General features: G+C 38.8%; 1 protein-coding gene across 2 annotated transcripts in view; it reads right to left on the bottom strand.

The window, feature by feature from the left end:
• Magi3 (membrane associated guanylate kinase, WW and PDZ domain containing 3) overlaps positions 1 to 18,896 on the bottom strand; it is a 207,148-nt gene that overhangs the window by 93,233 nt on the left and 95,019 nt on the right. The gene's annotated exons all lie outside the window — the stretch shown is intronic.

Consider the following 18,896-nt stretch of genomic DNA (forward strand, 5'->3'; position numbering starts at 1 on the left):
CTTTACTCATTGTGTCTCCTTTCTTCCTAGCCCTCACATAGTCACCAGAGTGAGATGTAAAACAGATGAGGTCATTTAGTATGTGTAAAAATGCCCCCATCCCCATGACTTTCTATTGCACTTGAAATAAAATCCAAAACAATGCTCAGGATGCAGCAGACCTTACATGTTCCAGCTTTGGCAAGCTCTAATTCTACTTAATTTATTCTTCACAAAAACAAAAACAAAAACAAAAAAACAAACCCACAACTGGTCCCTGGCAGAACAGTAGTCTACTTGTTGATTCCTAATACAGTGTGAATAAGTAAGACAGTCAAATGTTTTCTGTTATTTCTTTGGAAGTAGGAAATAGGAACAGTAAACAGAAGGTTGCAGAAATCTCAAAGCTATAATTTGCAACAAAGACTTAAGTTTAAATGAAAAAGCAGCGTAAACACTGTTTATTAGACAAGACTGTAGATAATTAGAAAAGATCAAGGCTCAGACAAACATTATCCCACTGCATGTCTAGTGGACTACATTGAGTTTTATTTGGAACAACATATTCACATTAAGGTTTCATAACAAAAGCTTACTATTGATCAGTTTATCCTTTTATCTACTATCCCATAAAACTGCATCTCTAATTTTTTTTGTTCTTTTCTACTACATATAAATACACAGAACCTACACAGCAACATAACCAGGAAATCAACTTCTTTTTAAACTTCAGAGATAACATTTAGCTTATTGTAATAAACACAAACCAGAACAATTCCCTTGTCTTAACAAAAATAGACATGGAGGAAGGGGGGAGGAACCACTGTGATGACAACAAACAAGTCTGAAGATATTTACAGTGATAGACATAGAACCACCCCTATCCTACAGTCCAGGCACATAGGGTCCCACTAACTCACCCCAATTCAAAATCATATTGTCTTTTTATTTATACTCCATCATGTGCTCATTGCTGAGCAGCTGAAAAAACTAATATATAATCAATACTGATCAATACTCATTGAACACAAATCAACTTCATAATGAGTGCATGAAGTATTTTTACAATTTGGTAAGGGAGTCTCATGTTCTTTGTAAATATTAGACTCTAGCTTTGGAGGATTGTAACTACATGGCTGAAACTTTCAGATATTTGGATAGGCTTAAAAAAAGATTTATTTATTTTATATATGTGAGTACACTATCACTGATTTCAGACACACCAGAAGAGCGTGTTGGATCCCATCACAGATGGTTGTGAGCCATCATGTGGTTGCTAGGAATTGAACTCAGGACTTCTGGAAGAGCAATCAGTGCTCTTAATTGCTGAGCCATCTCTCCAGCTCTTGGATAGATAGGTTCTTTGAATAAACAAAAATGTGTCCTCTTCTTTTCATTTAAAACAGTAACATGAGTGCCAAAATACAAAACTTGACTCACCAACATATCTTCTGGGAAAGATTTAGTTTTGGTAAAAGGAAATATAGATATAACTAAAAAAGATAATTTGTTGAGTCAATACTTTAGCTTTTCTTAAACTCAAAACTTCTAAGATATGGCATAATTTAGAGATAACTATAAAATGCTTAAAATCTAGGTTAGATTTTAAGTTATATAAGTAATGTCTTTTAGGTTAGAGATAATTAAAAGATAAAGCCACAATAAAGTTCAAAATCATGAATTATCTTGCATGATGGATTTCTTAAGGGAAAATGAAGTTAACCCAATCTTATTCTAAGGGCCTTTGATGTTTTTAAAAACCAGTTAGCACAGAAAAGGCTAAACTTAAAGAGTAATGCCCATAATTATCAGAACTGGAATCACACTAGGTTTTACCATCAACTCCTACTGGTATGGGCAGTCACAAAGAAAAGGATGAGAGACAACTGCAATCCAAAATGCATTTTAAACAAAATGTGCAACTAGACACTGAATGTAGCATTCGTGTTTAGCATCACTAAAACTGAAAATCATATCTGCAAACATTTTTAGAAACTCTAAGTTTTGTTCTTATTTTATTTGTATGAGTGTTTTGTCTGCATGTATGTATTTATGTGCATCACATGTGTCCTGGAGTTGGAAGAGGCAAAAAGAGGGTCTCAGATCTCCTGGAACTAGAGTTATGGATGGTTGTGAGCCACCATGTAGGTGTTGGGAACCAAACCAGGGTACTCTGCAAAGGCAGTAAGTGCTTTTAACTGATGAGACAAATCTCCAGTCCCTCCATCATTGCTTCTTGACAATCAAGACAATATACTGTAAGCACCAGTCAATTAGACATAATGAAAATTTAATAAAACTGAGTTGACATTATTTAAGATTAACAACTGATAATAAAATATTCTAAATAAACCATTCACCATGGACGTCCCTGTCTCCAGAAACTAATAGAACTTTCTAAAGAATAAAGCGATTGTTTCTTCTATGTAATTTCAAAGAATTTAAAAAAATCTTAAATAGGTAGTTTACTAATGATTATCAGAAGGCCAACAAATATATTAATTCCCAAGGACACTGTTGTCCTACAGAGATGGCTCAGCAGTTAAGAGCACTTGTTGCTCTTGCAAATCACCCACATGGTGGCACACAGCTGCCTGCAATTCCAGTTCCTGACCCTAAGCCCTCTTATGACTTCTATAGGTACTGTATGATCCTGGTGTATAATATATAATGCAGGCACATCTATATATGATCTCTGTCTCTGTCTCTCTCTCTCCTCCCCTCTCCTCCTTCTCCTCCCCCTCTCCCTTCCCCTCCTACCCACCTCCCCCCAGGTTAATTCACAGAACCTTGACATCTCAAGGGCATGAAAAAAAAATCTCCCTGAGGCTAATGTAAACGTTATTAAACAAATACAAACAAAAGATTCTTTATAATGTGAACATTCTTACCTAGCCAGCCTATGCTTTAAAATTTTTTGCTCTTTGAATTCTATTCTTTGGTTTTTATATGAACAGTGAAACTGGTTTATAAAGTTTAAAAATATATACATCAGACAAATAGTTTGGCTAGATGAATGTCTGTAATTGGTATTTTAATTGTATAAAAATATCCAGGCGGTCAAGTTTGAATATACAACTCCTTAGTCAGGAATTCACAGCTACAAACCCATAGTTACTGAATATACGCAAACTCTGAATCACCACCAGTTCTCATTGAGAAATCAGTGAATAAAGCAACTGGCTATTATTTGGATTAACCCTGAGTCCTGTTGGCGTGGGTTCAGCATGCAAACAACTGTAAATCAATCTACCCACACTTCATCATCTTTTTGACAAGGACAGTAAGGAGAATTTGTCAACTGCTTGCTAAAGTCAAGATACAACATGTCTTTACTATTCTCTAATCTAGAAGCAATTATAAAACAGGGGGTAGGGGGAGAGTAAAAATGAGGTCAGTTTGGCATGTCTTGTTTCTTAGAAATCCATATTGGCTCTGGGTGATAAGCTATTCTTTTCTAAATACTTGGAATTTGTTTTTAAATAATCTCTTCAACTTTTGTGAGTTTAGATTATAGTAGGGCAATAGACTTGTGTGTTCACAGTCTACGGAGCACTTCTCTCCAGTCTCCCAGTTCTTCTTACATTCTCCTCCATGAAGTGTGTGTTGGGAGCAGGGGGATTAAAATAATTCTGAGGTCACGTCTGAGACTCTTCAACTCCAGAAGCCAATCCATTTAAGTCTTTTTAATAGTTCAAACTGAGCCCCAATCCGCTATGAAGTAAAGGCCTATTTTGAACTCCCAATCCTTTTGCTTCTGAGTGCTAAGATTACAGGTATGTACCACCATGCCTGGTTTATTCAGTGCTGTGGAAGGAATGGAACCCAGACAAGCACTCTACCAATTACACTACTTCCCCATTCCTCCTTAAAGTTTTGAAAATATAAATTTATTTAAAGTAAATTATGCTCTTTTTAAACAGATTTATGTATGTTCACCTTTATATATGGACCTGTGTGAGTCTACATGCACCACATGGGTGCCAGGCGCCCTGACCTTAGATTAAATTCCCTCAAACTCGTTACCTCTAAACTGTGAGCTACCTCTAAACTAAATCTTATTCTTATCCAATCCCACCACATAGCAGATGTTTAGCATAATGTCCAGCTTTCCTGTTTTATATTATTTTTAGCTTATACTGTTGAAAAAGTAACTTGTTCCTTCAAAGTTTTCTTAAATTATTACTTTGTTTAGTTTTTTTTTTTAAATTTTTTATTTGATACACAATCTCTCTACACAGACTTCGCTGTCCTGAAACTCGCTATGTACATGAGGCCGGCCTTGAACTCCTTGAACTCACAGAGATTCACCTGCTTCTGCCTCCCAAGTGCTAGGATCAAAAGCACGTGCCATTATGCCTCTGGCTTCCTTCAAGATTATAACAGAAGTAAAATAAGAATGATACAAGGTGGCTCAGTGGAAAAGAACTTGCCAGTAGGATCCAGGCTCTGAGTTTAATAATCCCCGACTTCAAAAGTTGTTGGGTTTTTCTGCAAGGGAGGGGGGGAGATGGCCTATCTACTCACTCATGTTGTTCTTGAAACATCTCTGTTCCTTTTGAGATTTGGTCTTGAGGAAAATGCTTATACTGTTATGCTCACAGCTACATGTATATTATATATTGGAAACAGAATCTTATTAAATAATCCAGACTCTCTAAACTCCTGACTTTCCCAGATTGGCCTCCCTAATACTAAGATTACAGGCGTGCATCATCAAAAGCAGACCGACCATGCATTTCTTCCTCCTCCTCTTCTTCCTCTCCCTCCTCCTCCTCCTCTTCTTCTCCTTTTTTTCTTTTTCTTTTTCTTTTTTTTTTTTTGGTTTTTCGAGACAGGGTTTCTCTGTGTAGCCCTGGCTGTCCTGGAACTCATTCTGTAGACCAGGCTGGCCTTGAACTCAGAAATCCGCCTGCCTCTGCCTCCTGAGTACTGGGATTAAAGGTGTGTGCCACCACTGCCATGCATTTCTTCTGAAAGTGTATTAAGACTGTGATAATTATTAGTTCTTTTCCACCAATTGATCACATGCATTGTATACATCTATAAAAACTTTTTACAAATTTTCTTTTAGAAATGTTTAACCTTGAAATTGTATGTACAGATGCTAGAAACATTTAAAATATAGCCTTGCTTCCCTTACAAACACACACCACAAGGCTGGCCTCTTACATGTGTCCTAGGGATCAAACGCAGGAATTTATGGTTGATTACCAACTGGCCTATCTCCTCAGCCTCAGCTCGCTCTTCTGTAATAAATCTGTAGTCAGAACAGCCAAGAGTAAAGCTAGAGAAGTTTTAGTACTTTGATTTAAGTAGCATCTGAAAAACCCCAAACTCTAACCAAGTGAAAATATTTATTTCTAAAAATCATAACACTGTTAGTTACATGTACAGTCCCATATTTATGCAGCAATGAAATTCCTTCATTTTAGATAATACATAGATAAGACCCATCATTATACTATACACCTTTGTTGTTTTACCTGCTTCAACAAAGCCAGGTACGCTATGTATATTCCAAACAATAATTTAGACAAAAAGAGGTGGTGCCCAGACAAAATGCTCCTGTACTTTAGGCGCTCTCTGACGTTTGAGATAAACATATCAGGCCTGCTAGCCCTCTTCATTCCCTCCTCACATCCATAGCCAATTGTTTTTCCTCAGAAGTCTGTTCTGTACCTACTCTACCTAGCACTGTACGATGCTGTGTGCACAAGATTATTGTCTGAGCAGAACACCTGGTCCATCTACTCTTTGAAACCAAAACCCAGGTGAATCACTGGAGTCCACACTGAGAGGGACTGGTTTCCATCCTTCCCTATGTGCAAGTCACAGGAAAATGAAGTTCAGTTTTGCCTTCCTCACTGGATCCTAACTCAGGAACTGTGATGGTTGATCTTATTGCCAACTTGATCAGCCTTAGAATCACCCACAGAAAAATGCTTCTAGACATTTCTGTGTAAGAGAAGACCCAGCCTGAATGTTGGCAGCAGCATCCATGGACTGGGGGTCCTAGACTGACGAAAGCAAGCTGAGCACCAGGGTTTCTTTCCCTTCTTCCATCTTTCTGCTCCTGTGTGAGAATCCAACATAACCAGTGCGTCACAATATTACTGCCAAGTCTTTCCTGCCACACTGCACTTAACTCTATGACTCAAAATAAAGCTTCCTTTCAATCTGGGAGCTGCATGGGTCTGACCTAGGTCCTCTGCATATGTGTATGTCATGGTTGTCAGCTTGGTGATTTGTGGGACTCCTAACAGTGGGAGTAGGGGTGTCTCAGACTCTTCTGCCTGCTCTTAGTACCCTTTCCACCAACAGGGCTGCCTCGTCCAGCCTTGATTTGAGGATATGTGCCTAGTCTTATAACTTGTTTGGCTGATATCCTGGAAGAGGGTGAGAGTTTCTCTTTTCTAAATGGAAATGGAGGAGTGGATCTGGGAAAGAAGTGGAGGAGGAGCAAGGAAGTTGGAGGAGTGGACGGAGGGCAAACTGTGGATGGTATATAATACATGAGGAAGAATCATATTTTTTAAAAAAGAGAAATAAACCTTTTTTCTTTAAGTTGCATTTGTCAGATAGTTTGTAACTTCAAAGTACTTACCATGGAGTTGAATAAACAGTCATATTAAACAGACACAAAAGAAATTAAAAGAATATGGCTGTTATAATGATAATTTTAACTGAATTCATCTCCAAAAAAAATACTCTTTCAGTATAATTCTCAAAGACAAACCATTTCTAAGCAGTATCACTTGAAATTTTGATATGCTGATGTAGTCAAATGTTCTTTATATATTTTAAATGAAAAAATTAGGTTATAAAATAGAATATTCAGTGTGAATTCAAACTGAAATGTATCTGAGGGTATGCAATGAAAACTACAAGGGGAGGCGGGGTGGAGGGTGCCATTAGTTAATGCCAGCAGCACTAAGGAGGAACAGAGAGTGTCAGAACAGCCTGATCTACACAGCAAGTTAGCCAAGAATACACAGGAAGACCCTGGGGGCGGGGTGAGGGAACATTAGAACAAATGCATGCTTAGTAATACTTCAATGTATTACAGAGTAGTTGTTACTCAGAAATCTCAAAAAAGAAAAAGCTCCGTTCTTCCTCTTCCTCACATTGAAACAGGTTGGTCCTGGGACCTTACTATAGACGCCATGCTACTTCAAACTCACAGCAATCCTCCTGGCTCAACCTCCAGAGCTCTGGGATTACAAGTTATGAGCCACCACACTGTTTAAAAAACTTTTTTTCATAGCTTTTGTATTTTCTCTCTTCTGAAAAGAGATTTGTGTGTATGAGTGTTTTGCATGCATATATATGTGCACTGTGTGTGTCTGGGGACCCGGAGATGAGATCAGAAGAGGATATCAGATCTCCTGGAACTGAAAGTACTGACCCCATGCAAGTCACTCTGGCCTTGAGGTGCTGGGAACCAAACCAGAGTTCTCTGCAAGAGTAGTAAGTTCTCTTAACTACTGGGGCCTCTCTCCAGCCCCCACTTCTATATTTTCAATAGTGAAAATATAATAAAAAGAAAAAAACTTTCATTTTTTTGTAATTTTATTTATTTATTTATTTTCCTTTTTTTAAAATTAGGTATTTTCTTTATTTACATTTCCAGTGCTATCCCAAAAGGTCCCCCCCCCGCTCCCCCCCCTTCTCCCCTACCCACCCACTCCTACTTCTTGGCCCTGGCGTTCCCCTGTACTGAGGCATATAAAGTTTGCACGACCAATGGACCTCTCTTTCAACTGATGGCCGAATAGGCCATCTTCTGCTACATATGCAGCTAGAAACACAAGCTCCAGGGGGTACTAGTTAGTTCCACCTATAGGGTTGCAGACCCCTTTAGCTCCTTGGGTACTTTCTCTAGCTCCTCCATTACAAAACTATAATACATAGTTTCTTTTTAAAAGAATTTTTATTTTAAATTGTACCCTTTAGGGGAGTGGGTGGGTAGGGGATTGGGGGGGTGGGTATGGGGGACCTTTGGGATAGCACTGAAAATGTAAACGAGGAAAATACCTAATTAAAAAAAAAAAAAGAATTGGCATCTGTGATATTTTTATTTATTTGCAAGTTTTATTTTCTTTATAGTGTAGTGGGTTTTTTTGTTTGTTTTGTTTTGTTGTTTTGAGATGGATTCTTATTATGTAGCCTTGGTTGGTCTGGAACTCATAGAGATCTACCTATCTGGCCCTATTTTTTTTAAGCAATAAAGTTTATAAGATAAAAAAAAATTGTACCCTTTAAAGATACTTAGCAGGGGGGGGGGCTGATTTAGTGGACTATTGCCGCAAAAATCTATGAAAGTTTATAGGAGTTGGGAGACTGTATAGGTTCCCCTTTGGTTACTCATTTCCAAAATATATATTATTTTTACCATACCTAGGTTAAGCTACAACCATTTTTCTTTTATCTGAAACTTCAATTGATTATCAGAATAAAATCTGTATTTGTAAAATAAACTTAAAATCATTTTGGACAAAACAAAATTTGCTTTAAAAGCTGTATTTCAGGAAGATTGAAGTAAAATAAAGCCTTCCCACTAGACTAGAACAGAAAAAATAAGTACTGAATAAACTAAGCTGCATTCTCTCTTTTAAACTTTAGATGGGAGTATGGAAATTTAATCCTTCTTTTTTTTAATCCGTATTTTTGAAGTGCTAACCTGAGGCTATTTACAATTTTTTTCTTTGACACTCACATTGGGAACCATTAACAAACCTGTCATAACACCACATAACTGATGCCTGGTTGGCACACCAGTAACTGAGTCACAGCATTAGTACTTCATCCTCGAGACAGGAGAGTACAAAGCCATCTATTGGGTCCTGTCATTTCCATGAAAATAGCATAACTGGTTCAGCTATCTTTGCAAATCAAAGTTATCTGCTTCAACAAAATGCCAAAGACTTGAAATAAAAGATCTAGATAAAAAGGTAAAATCAGATGTGTTTGAAGTCTTAACCCAAAAAGATGAGAACTGAAAAAGTAAATGGTATAAAAGGCTCACTTATGTAAACAATGTCAACTTCTTATTTCAAGCAGTAGTAGAATGTTGTTAATTAACTGCAGGAAATTTTTCATAGGAAAATTCAACAGGATCTTTTCCTCTGGTATCTTTTTAAAATAGCAACTTATGGAATTCCTTATAAAAAAGGTTATAAGAATTATATAAAATTGTACTCATGAGGTAAAATTAGGTGGATCCCAGAGTTCAAGGTCAGCCTGGTCAACAGAGCAAGTGTTAGGAAAGGAAGTGCCAGGGATACACAGAGAAACCCTGTCTGGAGAAACCATATGAATTAAAAATAAAAAAATCTGAAAAACTGTAAGAAGTCATCTTATATATACATATTATACAGACTAGCCATGCTAGCCTGAACACACACCAGTTGTTTAAAGAGATAGCTGATGTCATCTCTGGGGAAAGGGTCAGAAAAGTGAGAAAATGCCATCATAACTCCTTGAAATACTACTTCAAATTGCCTGTGTTAGCTACCACTGTTACAATCATTTAATAACTGGTTGGAAATGCGATTCAGTCTACAGCTAGGTTGTAGGACTGATTACATTCCAACAGAAAATATGAGGTAAAATTTTTGTCCTAATTGTATTTTTGGTTGGAACAGCATAATTGAACTCAAATGATTCAAACTGAGAAAAGGGAGAGGGAAGGAGCTGATTTCTAAATTAGTATCTTTTAAAAATCCTCAATATAAACAATTACAGAAATAAATAAAAACATTTCAATGTCTTCCCACTCAGATAATATTGTTAATTTTGCAACCAAAAACTAAATACCTCAAATGAGAGATGATCTAGAAACTGCTGACTTTTGCAAGAAACAGTGGGGAAAGCAGTATTTCTAGATTGTTTTAAACATGTAAGTAAATACATAGATTTAAGTTTAGATTCATATTATGTAACAAAAAGAAGTTTTTTAAAAAACATCTCTGGAATCTGTGATATTGCTCAAGAGCAGTTTCTTTTTTTTTAATTTTTTATTGGTTATTTTATTTATTTACATTTCAAATGATATCCCCCTTTCCAGTTTCCACCTCTGAAAATCCCCTATCCCAACCCCTCCCCCCTGCTTCTATAAGGGTGCTCCTCCACCCACTCACCCACTCCCACCTCACTGCCCTAGCATTCCCCTATGCTGGGGCATTGAGCCTTCACAGAACCAAAGGCCTCCCCTCCCACTAATACCAGATAAGGCCATCCTCTGCTATATTTTAAAAAAAAAAAATGTCATTACAGGTATAACCCAATAATTGAGTAATATATCTTTTTTTTTCTTTCCATTTTTTATTAGGTATTTAGCTCATTTACATTTCCAATGCTATACCAAAAGTCCCCCATACCCACCCACCCCCACTCCCCTACCCGCCCACTCCCCCTTTTTGGCCCTGGCGTTCCCCTGTTCTGGGGCATATAAAGTTTGTGTGTCCAATGGGCCTCTCTTTCCAGTGATGGCCGACTAGGCCATCTTTTGATACATATGCAGCTAGAGTCAAGAGCTCCGGGGTACTGGTTAGTTCATAATGTTGATCCACCTATAGGGTTGCAGATCCCTTTAGCTCCTTGGGTACTTTCTCCAGCTCCTCCATTGGGAGCCCTGTGATCCATCCATTAGCTGACTGTGGGCATCCACTTCTGTGTTTGCTAGGCCCCGGCCTAGTCTCACAAGAGACAGCTACATCTGGGTCCTTTCGATAAAATCTTGCTAGTGTATGCAATGGTGTCAGCGTTTGGATGCTAATTATGGGGTGGATCCCTGGATAAGGCAGTCTCTACATGGTCCATCCTTTCATCTCAGCTCCAAACTTTGTCTCTGTAACTCCTTCCAAGGGTGTTTTGTTCCCACTTCTAAGGAGGGGCATAGTGTCCACACTTCAGTCTTCATTTTTCTTGAGTTTCATGTGTTTAGGGAATTGTATCTTATATCTTGGGTATCCTAGGTTTTGGGCTAATATCCACTTATCAGTGAGTACATATTGTGTGAGTTCCTTTGTGAATGTGTTACCTCACTCAGGATGATGCCCTCCAGGTCCATCCATTTGGCTAGGAATTTCATAAATTCATTCTTTTTAATAGCTGAGTAGTACTCCATTGTGTAGATGTACCACATTTTCTGTATCCATTCCTCTGTTGAGGGGCATCTGGGTTCTTTCCAGCTTCTGGCTATTATAAATAAGGCTGCTATGAACATAGTGGAGCATGTGTCCTTCTTACCAGTTGGGGCATCTTCTGGATATATGCCCAGGAGAGGTATTGCTGGATCCTCCGGTAGTACTATGTCCAATTTTCTGAGGAACCGCCAGACGGATTTCCAGAGTGGTTGTACAAGCCTGCAATCCCACCAACAATGGAGGAGTGTTCCTCTTTCTCCACATCCTCGCCAGCATCTGCTGTCACCTGAATTTTTGATCTTAGACATTCTGACTGGTGTGAGGTGGAATCTCAGGGTTGTTTTGATTTGCATTTCCCTGATGATTAAGGATGTTGAACATTTTTTCAGGTGCTTCTCTGCCATTCTGTATTCCTCAGGTGAGAATTCTTTGTTCAGTTCTGAGCCCCATTTTTTAATGGGGTTATTTGATTTTCTGAAGTCCACCTTCTTGAGTTCTTTATATATGTTGGATATTAGTCCCCTATCTGATTTAGGATAGGTAAAGATCCTTTCCCAATCTGTTGGTGGTCTCTTTGTCTTATTGACGGTGTCTTTTGCCTTGCAGAAACTTTGGAGTTTCATTAGGTCCCATTTGTCAATTCTCGATCTTACAGCACAAGCCATTGCTGTTCTGTTCAGGAATTTTTCCCCTGTGCCCATATCTTCAAGGCTTTTCCCCACTTTCTCCTCTATAAGTTTCAGTGTCTCTGGTTTTATGTGAAGTTCTTTGATCCATTTAGATTTGACCTTAGTACAAGGAGATAAGTATGGATCGATTCGCATTCTTCTACATGATAACAACCAGTTGTGCCAGCACCATTTGTTGAAAATGCTGTCTTTCTTCCACTGGATGGTTTTAGCTCCCTTGTCGAAAATCAAGTGACCATAGGTGTGTGGGTTCATTTCTGGGTCTTCAATTCTATTCCATTGGTCTACTTGTCTGTCTCTATACCAGTACCATGCAGTTTTTACCACAATTGCTTTGTAGTAAAGCTTTAGGTCAGGCATGGTGATTCCACCAGAGGTTCTTTTATCCTTGAGAAGAGTTTTTGCTATCCTAGGTTTTTTGTTATTCCAGATGAATTTGCAAATTGCTCCTTCTAATTCGTTGAAGAATTGAGTTGGAATTTTGATGGGGATTGCATTGAATCTGTAGATTGCTTTTGGCAAGATAGCCATTTTTACAATATTGATCCTGCCAATCCATGAGCATGGGAGATCTTTCCATCTTCTGAGATCTTCTTTAATTTCTTTCTTCAGAGACTTGAAGTTTTTATCATACAGATCTTTCACTTCCTTAGTTAGAGTCACGCCGAGATATTTTATATTATTTGTGACTATTGAGAAGGGTGTTGTTTCCCTAATTTCTTTCTCAGCCTGTTTATTCTTTGTGTAGAGAAAGGCCATTGACTTGTTTGAGTTAATTTTATATCCAGCTACTTCACCGAAGCTGTTTATCAGGTTTAGGAGTTCTCTGGTGGAATTTTTAGGGTCACTTATATATACTATCATATCATCTGCAAAAAGTGATATTTTGACTTCCTCTTTTCCAATTTGTATCCCCTTGATCTCCTTTTGTTGTCGAATTGCTCTGGCTAATACTTCAAGTACTATGTTGAAAAGGTAGGGAGAAAGTGGGCAGCCTTGTCTAGTCCCTGATTTTAGTGGGATTGCTTCCAGCTTCTCTCCATTTACTTTGATGTTGGCTACTGGTTTGCTGTAGATTGCTTTTATCATGTTTAGGTATGGGCCTTGAATTCCTGATCTTTCCAGAACTTTTATCATGAATGGGTGTTGGATCTTGTCAAATGCTTTTTCTGCATCCAACGAGATGATCATGTGGTTTTTGTCTTTGAGTTTGTTTATATAGTGGATTACATTGATGGATTTTTGTATATTAAACCATCCCTGCATTCCTGGAATAAAACCTACTTGGTCAGGATGGATGATTGCTTTAATGTGTTCTTGGATTCGGTTAGCTAGAATTTTATTGAGGATTTTTGCATCGATATTCATAAGAGAAATTGGTCTGAAGTTCTCTATCTTTGTTGGATCTTTCTGTGGTTTAGGTATCAGAGTAATAGTGGCTTCATAAAATGAGTTGGGTAGAGTACTTTCTACTTCTATCTTGTGAAAAAGTTTGTGCAGAACTGGAATTAGATCTTCTTTGAAGGTCTGATAGAACTCTGCACTAAACCCGTCTGGTCCTGGGCTTTTTTTGGCTGGGAGACTATTTATAACTGCTTCTATTTCTTTAGGGGATATGGGACTGTTTAGAAGGTCAACTTGATCCTGATTCAACTTTGGTACCTGGTATCTGTCCAGAAATTTGTCCATTTCGTCCAGGTTTTCCAGTTTTGTTGAGTATAGCCTTTTGTAGAAGGATCTGATGGTGTTTTGGATTTCTTCAGGATCTGTTGTTATGTCTCCCTTTTCAGTTCTGATTTTGTTAATTAGGATTTTGTCTCTGTGCCCTCTAGTGAGTCTAGCTAAGGGTTTATCTATCTTGTTGATTTTCTCAAAGAACCAACTCCTCGTTTGGTTAATTCTTTGAATAGTTCTTCTTGTTTCCACTTGGTTGATTTCACCCCTGAGTTTGATTATTTCCTGCCGTCTACTCCTCTTGGGTGAATTTGCTTCCTTTTTTTCTAGAGCTTTAAGATGTGTTGTCAAGCTGCTAGTATGTGCTCTCTCCCGTTTCTTCATGGAGGCACTCAGAGCTATGAGTTTCCCTCTTAGAAATGCTTTCATTGTGTCCCAAAGGTTTGGGTACGTTGTGGCTTCATTTTCATTAAACTCTAAAAAGTCTTTAATTTCTTTCTTTATTCCTTCCTTGACCAAGGTATCATTGAGAAGAGTGTTGTTCAGTTTCCACGTGAGTGTTGGCTTTCTGTTATTTTTTTTGTTATTGAAGATCAGCCTTAGTGCATGGTGATCTGATAGGATACATGGGACAATTTCAATATTTTTGAATCTGTTGAGGCCTGTTTTGTGACCTATTATGTGGTCAATTTTGGAGAAGGTACCATGAGGTGCTGAGAAGAAGGTACATCCTTTTGTTTTAGGATAAAATGTTCTGTAGATATCTGTCAGATCCATTTGTTTCATCATTTCTGTTAGTTTCAGTGTGTCCCTGTTTAGTTTCTGTTTCCATGATCTGTCCATTGGTGAAAGTGGTGTGTTGAAGTCTCCCACTATTATTGTGTGAGGTGCGATGTGTGCTTTGAGCTTTACTAAAGTGTCTTTAATGAATGTGGCTGCCCTTGCATTTGGAGCATAGATATTCAGAATTGAGAGTTCCTCTTGGAGGATTTTACCTTTGATGAGTATGAAGTGTCCCTCCTTGTCTTTTTTGATAACTTTGGGTTGGAAGTCGATTTTATTCGATATTAGAATGGCTACTCCAGCTCGTTTCTTCAGACCTTTTGCTTGGAAAATTGTTTTCCATCCTTTCACTCTGAGGTAGTATCTGTCTTTTTCCCTGAGATGGGTTTCCTGTAAGCAGCAGAATGCTGGGTCCTGTTTGTATAGCCAGTCTGTTAGACTGTCTTTTTATTGGGGAATTGAGTTCATTGATATTAAGAGATATTAAGGAAAAGTAATTGTTGCTTTTTTTAATTTTTGTTGTTACAGTTGGCATTCTGTTCTTGTGGCTGTCTTCTTTTTGGTTTGTTGAGGGATTACTTTCTTGCTTTTTCTAGGGCATGATTTCCGTCCTTGTATTGTTTTTTTTCTGTTATTATCCTTTGAAGGGCTGGATTCGTGGAAAGATAATGTGTGAATTTGGTTTTGTCATGGAATACTTTGGTTTCTCCATCTATGGTAATTGAGAGTTTGGCTGGGTATAGTAGCCTGGGCTGGAATTTATGTTCTCTTAGTGTCTGTATAACATCTGTCCAGGCTCTTCTGGCTTTCATAGTCTCTGGTGAAAAATCTGGTGTAATTCTGATAGGCTTGCCTTTGTATGTTACTTGACCTTTTTCCCTTACTGCTTTTAGTATTCTATCTTTACTTAGTGCATTTGTTGTTCTGATTATTATGTGTCGGGAGGAATTTCTTTTCTGGTCCAGTCTATTTGGAGTTCTGTAGGCTTCTTGTATGTTCATAGGTATCTGTTTCTTTATATTTGGGAAGTTTTCTTCAATAATTTTGTTGAAGATGTTTGCTGGTCCTTTGAGTTGAAAATCTTCATTCTCATCCACTCCTATTATCCGTAGGTTTGGTCTTCTCATTGTGTCCTGGATTTCCTGGATATTTTGAGTTAGGATCTTTTTGCATTTTCCATTTTCTTTGATTGTTGTGCCGATGTTCTCTATGGAATCTTCTGCACCTGAGATTCTCTCTTCCATCTCTTGTATTCTGTTGCTGATGCTCAAATCTATGGTTCCAGATTTCTTTCCTAGGGTTTCTATCTCCAGTGTTGCCTCACTTTGAGTTTTCTTTATTGTTTCTACTTCCCTTTTTAGGTCTAGTATGGTTTTGTTCATTTCCATCACCTGTTTGTATGTTTTTTCCTCTTTTTCTGTAAGGACTTCTACCTGTTTGATTGTGTTTTCCTGTTTTTCTTTAAGGACTTGTAACTCTTTAGCAGTGTTCTCCTGTATTTCTGTAAGTGATTTATTAAAGTCCTTCTTGATGTCCTCTACCATCATCATGAGATATGCTTTTAAATCTAGGTCTAGGTTTTCGGGTGTGTTGGGGTGCCCTGGACTGGGCGAAGTGGGAGTGCTGGGTTCTGATGATGGTGAGTGGTCTTGGTTCCTGTTAGTAGGATTCCTACGTTTACCTTTCGCCATCTGGTAATCTCTGGAGTTAGTAGTTATAGTTGACTCTGTTTAGAGATTGTTCTTCTGGTGATTCTGTTACCGTCTCTCAGCAGACCTGGGAGACAGATTCTCTCCTCTGAGTTTCAGTGCTCAGAGCACTCTCTGCTGGCAAGCTCTCTTACAGGGAAGGTGCGCAGATATCTTGTTTTTGGACCTCCTCCTGGTCGAAGAAGAAGGCCCAAAACAGGGCCTCTCTCAGAAGCTGTGTTGCTTTGGCAGTTCCCAGAAGCTGTCAGGTTCTGTGGTGCAGACTCTCACCTGTGCAGACTAAAATCCTAAGTTCCAGGGAGTCCTGGAACCAAGATGGTGACCGCTGCTGCTGAGGCTGAGGCCGCCTCCCGAGCCAGGCGGACACCTGTCCTCTGGTCTGGACGGTGGCCGGCTGTCTGCGGCCCGCCAAGGGTACTGCCTCAGCGGCTCTGTGCTTCCGCCCGTCCCAGCAGCTGTCCGGTTCTCTGGCGCACCCTCTAACGTGTTCAGACTAATTTCCTAAGTTCTGCTGAGTCCCGGAACCAAGATGGCGACCGCTGCTGCTCGTAATATATCTTTTGAGACAATTCAGGGGAGAATGCTTGCATCCCCAACACACACACACACACATGCGCGTGCGCGCACACACACACACACACACACACACACACGCACGCACGCACGCACGCACGCGCGTGCACGCACACATCACTCCAGAGTAGTAATTATGAAAATTTTAAGTTTCATTTAAGGAGAAGGGAGAAGTTTGGGAAATAGTAAGATATCAGGTGATAGCATGAGAAATGTTGTTTTGAAATATTGGTTAATAGGCACCATGTGCAAATATCAAACCAATAGGTAGAGTAATATGCTCAGAGAAAATATATGAAACAAGCTGAAAAATCAAAGGTCTCTAGGTCACAAGGGATAAACTGACAAAAATCTAGCATTTAGATATGAGGGAAAGTACTTTCACACACAGCTAATGGAGGTACAAGTTGGTACATCATTCTGAAAGACATGGTAGTATTTGTAACGACAGCATATTTACTTATAACCCCCCCCACTGAAAAAGTTCTTCCAAGTTAATATTCACGCAAATGTAATATGTATATATATATAAAATATATATATCACGTTTATCGTAGCATTATTTATAAGGAATTTAGATGTACAGCTACAGAAAACTGATTAAACAATGAAACTTATCTTCAATTACCTGTGCACAATGCTGTAAAACATGTTGCTGAGCCAAGCATAAGAAGCCTAATTAGTATACAGCACTGTTTATGAATTAGGTTTCTTATTCTCATAAAGACATGTAAAATATATTCAAAGTATGCTTATCTCTAAGTGTTAAGACAATAAAAACTTACTCAGCTTGTATATTTCCTAGGGAGACAGTTTCTAAAAACAATAAAACCAAACTTTTTAAAGACCTCAGTAAAGTAGGGGTGGAAAGATACCTCAATCAGTAAAGTGCTTGCCCTGAAGCACGAAGACCTGATATCATCTACCCCTACACAAAAAAGCTGAGTGTGGCTGTCCACACTACCAATCCCAGGACTGTGGAGGTGGACACAGGGAAATCCTGTGGGCTGACTTGTGAACCAGTTTAGTCAATCTGGTAGATTCTAAGCAAGTGAGATCCTGTCTCAAAAAAACAAGGTGGATGGTGTAGTGAGAATTTTGGTTTCTTTAAAAAAAAACACAGAAATAGGAATATATTTTTGATTTTATTCCCAGATGTGGGATAAGGGGTTGCCTCAAATTATTCACAGCAGCTGACTATGATTCGCCACGTGTAGGGGCACAATTTTGCCAGTGGCAGTTAATTTCTGCGACTGTGTGATATCCAGAATTCTGGGGACTTTTCAGAGGCTATATAAATGCTAGGGCCCCAAGAGGCAGGGTGGACTGTTGGTTGGTTGCTGTTGGTCACGATTTGTTAAGCAGTTGTACACAAAGAAGAAACAACAAGAAGAAATTAGATATCCTGACAGCAAAGAACCTCAATCAGCAGGAAGTAGTCTACCCCTCCCCCTCCCATCTAATGTTAAAGGTTTGAAAGGGGGCAGAAAGAAGAACCCACAAAGTAGCCAAAGACAGGCTACAGGGTGGTGTACGTGTTCATTTCTGCTGCTGCACACCCCTACACACACACACACACACCATAAAGAAGAAAATGCTTATTTTACTTTTTTTTTTTTTTTGCTTACAGATATGGGGGCGGGAGGATTCATCATGGCAGGACAGATATGACAACAGGCATGGGAGGCATAACAGGAGGAGCCGAAAGCTGGCTGATCACATTGAAGCTGCACTCAGGAAGGAGAGGGGAAGACTAGGATATGGGGCTGGGCTATATAACCTCAAGAACCATCCCCAGTGGTGTACTTAGTCTTAACTCCGCCTCCTAAAAGTTCCATAACTTTCCCGAAGCACACCACCTTTAACAGACCAGGTGCTCAAATATATAAGCCTATGGGGGACGTTTCTCTTTCAAACTACAGCCATATCTGAGGAATGACACTCAAACTGACTTCTGGTCTGCACTTCCATGCTCATACACATGTTCACCTGCGTGCATACACATACTTGCATTCAATATAAATCAAATAATGTATTTTCTCCCTTTTTCTTAACTGCTTAAAACTTAAAAAGAAAAAAAAACCCATACAATATAATCCTTAAGGTAAACAATAAAAACTGAAGACTACTAACTCGGCTAAGTATATCTGGCTTTCAAATTTTAGGCCTGTGTAACTAGGACTGCACTGTGAAAGCTGAGCAGAGTTTCAGGCTAGAGTAGTCAAGTTTGACTGTCCTAAGCCTGCAATTTGATTACTGAAAAAGTAGAAAAGCCTTTAACAGGTCATTTAAAGAACTGGTTCAGGGGCTAGAGAGACAGCTCAGAGGTTAAGAGCACA

This window comes from Mus musculus, chromosome 3 (assembly GCF_000001635.26).
Source record: "Mus musculus strain C57BL/6J chromosome 3, GRCm38.p6 C57BL/6J".
Taxonomy (NCBI): Eukaryota; Metazoa; Chordata; class Mammalia; order Rodentia; family Muridae; genus Mus; species Mus musculus.